General features: G+C 36.8%; 1 protein-coding gene across 1 annotated transcript in view; it reads right to left on the bottom strand.

The window, feature by feature from the left end:
• The window catches only part of LOC310865222 (protein NLRC3-like), a gene marked incomplete at both ends in the record, with an annotated part of 239,975 nt that overhangs the window by 154,786 nt on the left and 82,098 nt on the right, over positions 1–3,091 (bottom strand). The window lies entirely within an intron of this gene.

Below are 3,091 nucleotides of genomic sequence, written 5' to 3'. Positions count from 1 at the left end.
CCCCCGAAAATATACATTTTAATTTCCACCATATGTTCGCATTCATGTTGGAAACTAATGCATGGTGGTAATGTGTGAACAACATTTAAATAATATGAACATGATATTGTCTCCGTCGGGTGGAAACCTCACAGTTCCAAACCTGTTACTTTTCAGGATTGGAATTAAAAGAAATATCAAAAGTAGCAGATCTACAAGCTCAGAACATGTTGCTTCACGCGCGTTTCAAGCTGGCAGATCTTCTATTTTTGATGCTTTTGTGTGACACGGTAGTATGATCAAGTAGGGCGTTGGTTTTACGGAAAAACACAAAAAGTTGGACATAAAGAGGTTGCTGCCTGACAGCAGTGAATGATATTATACACAGTGTGGTCAGGGAAGATGTCTGCCTTCCACCTCCACCCTGTGCAACCCAACTGTGACGTCAGTTTGGCCATTTTGTATAAAAGTACTAATGTTTGGAAGGGGGGGTGGGGGGGCACTGTTTAAACATACTTGTGATACTAATTAATAATATGGATACTAATAATTCCAAATCAGAGAAGCCTTTATTTATAAAAAAAAAAAAAAGCATTGTATTGTTTTCAGATTACGGTATTAAAAATCATGTAACAGACATTTTACAGATTATTTGTTTTGTTTTTGATTTTACTGTATTGAAAATCTATGCGCCTATAAATCGTCATAAGCTTGTGTATAATTGCAGCAGTCGCAACATAAACACTCTAAAGATAAGGAGTTTTTTTCCTCTTGACTTGGTGTCGGATATTCACTTTCATATACTATCTGCAACTGTGGACACTTGAATATGGAAACTTCATATAATGAACCTCAGATCAGAATTCAAAAGTAGCCGATGTACAAGCTCGAAATGCGTCTCTTCGTACCGTGTTTTGAGTCTGCGGACCTGCTACTTTAGATACTTTTGTGTGACGCTGTAGTATGATCACGTATAGGGCGTTAATTTACGAGAGAAAGAAAAGATAACAATGGACATGACAACAATCATATACTATCTGCAGCTTTGTACACTTGAATATGATATATGGGACACCCTGGTATCGTGGAGAATAAATTAAGATTCACGTGGCAATCCTTGACTTTCACGTGGAAAGATCTACTGCTGAGCCTAATGGGACAGCTTGTTTGTGCAGAGTGACTGGTTACATTGCTTTGACTGTCTTTGATGCAATACCTCTCTTTAACCAGTAGGTGTCCTACCTTGACCACAGGATCTAGATGTCCCAATATAAGGAGGTATTGATTGATTGAATACTTGTATTCTTATTATATTGTCAGAAATGTAATCCGTACAGGATGCAGTCAAACACGCGTCCAATGGGATCACCGAAAATAGTCCTTGCTGGCTTGTTTCCATTCAGGTCCTGGGTATTCAATTCAAAAACACATCATGAAAAATAAACAAATCAAATCATAAAATTAAACGTACAGGTTGGGGAACAAAGAAGGGGTTATAAGGAGATGGACTAAACTACCAGCAGTTCTACATTCTACAGTTGTAAAACACCAAAATGTTACTAAATGTGTTTGCAAGTTTAATCACCAAACGCAGAATATACCTGCTGACATTGGACCAGTCTGTCTGTTATCGTAGACTCCACTCCATTAGGGCTGTCACCTTTACACATTTAAGTTGACGATTCAATATTGTCACACACATAATTGCGATTAAATTGTGTATTTGGTGTTGGAATTTAGAATATTATGAATAGGAGTTACAATTCCGTTTGCCTTTTTAGGTTTCGTAATAAGAGTGCACAGGGCAGATATGAAAAGTAACTGAAATATACCAAGAAATCACTGGCATTTTTTATGAATGTTATACTTTCTATACTATAAAATTGTGGAAGTAGCTGATCTACGAGCTCTTATGTTATACTTTACAAAATTGTGGAAGTAGCTCTACAAGCTTACAAACTCTTAAGCTTGTAGATCTGCTAGTTCTGCTTTTTTTTATGCATGGACAAATGTCCATGCATAAATAAACATGGTCACGATTATGACAAAATAATTGCGATTACTGCAAATATTTACATTTATGTAATTTATGTGACAATCCTACACTCCATTGGTCTTTGTGTACGTTAATCAATGTAACGTACAGCACACTTCACCCCTACCTCTATCTCACACACACACGCGCACCATGATATTATAACGCTATTATAACTTATTTTCACGACTCAAAATTAAAAAATGTCAAAAGTAGCAGATCTACAAGCTCAAAACACGCCACGAAGCAAGACAAAATATCTTTCAAATATGGATATGGGAGGTTTCTGCCCAACAGCAACGTTAAAACACTACTGTCATTCTCTCTTTCCTGTTCTCTCTCACACAAACACACACACAGCACTATTACTTATAAAAATATACTTAATACATACGCACACATAGTAAATACACACACACACCAGCACGTGAGTGGGGTGAACCAAGCAGCCATGTGCAGGTTAACATTTCTAATATTAACTGATATTAACTAAAAATAGACAGTTTTTAAGTTGCTCAATTCAGTATTTACATATTTGATATTAATTTTACCTGCCCCCTTCCTATACAAACCCAATGTAACTCCATTTTATCCTTGGTTCTGGTGACTGATATTATCTTTCTAATACGTGAGGTGCCCACGATATCTTTTAAAAACTGTCTAGGGTGTACGCATAAGCCTGAGTAGATGATAAAATGAGGGGGTTTTTTTAAGTGAAATTAAAATTTCCCTTTAATGTGACCCACGTTGTTTTCAGCACCTTGGACAGCGATTCCACTGATTCCTGAGGCAGAGGGAATATGCAATAACTCTACGTTTGCTGATTAGGGATCATCAGCGTAGTCGCTGTCCTGAAAACTAACTTGAACGCCAGTCAAGCTGGTGCTGTTAACTTCTACTGCTAAACACTTCTGATCAAACAAGGTGAATCATTTTGTTTCCATCCAAATGCCAAGATAATTTTAAATCGGGTGTGAATGATTTTCCATTATTTTGTTGTTAACTAGCTCTATATTCCAATGTATTTGTATATTGTTCAATAGGGAGTCTCCCCGTTTCTACAACTCTAAACAGAAC

The sequence above is a fragment of the Protomyctophum parallelum genome, assembly GCF_964188405.1.
Source record: "Protomyctophum parallelum genome assembly, chromosome: 10".
Taxonomy (NCBI): domain Eukaryota; kingdom Metazoa; phylum Chordata; class Actinopteri; order Myctophiformes; family Myctophidae; genus Protomyctophum; species Protomyctophum parallelum.
Note: the sequence above shows the minus strand (reverse complement) of the source record. Positions and strands in the feature narration are given on the sequence as shown.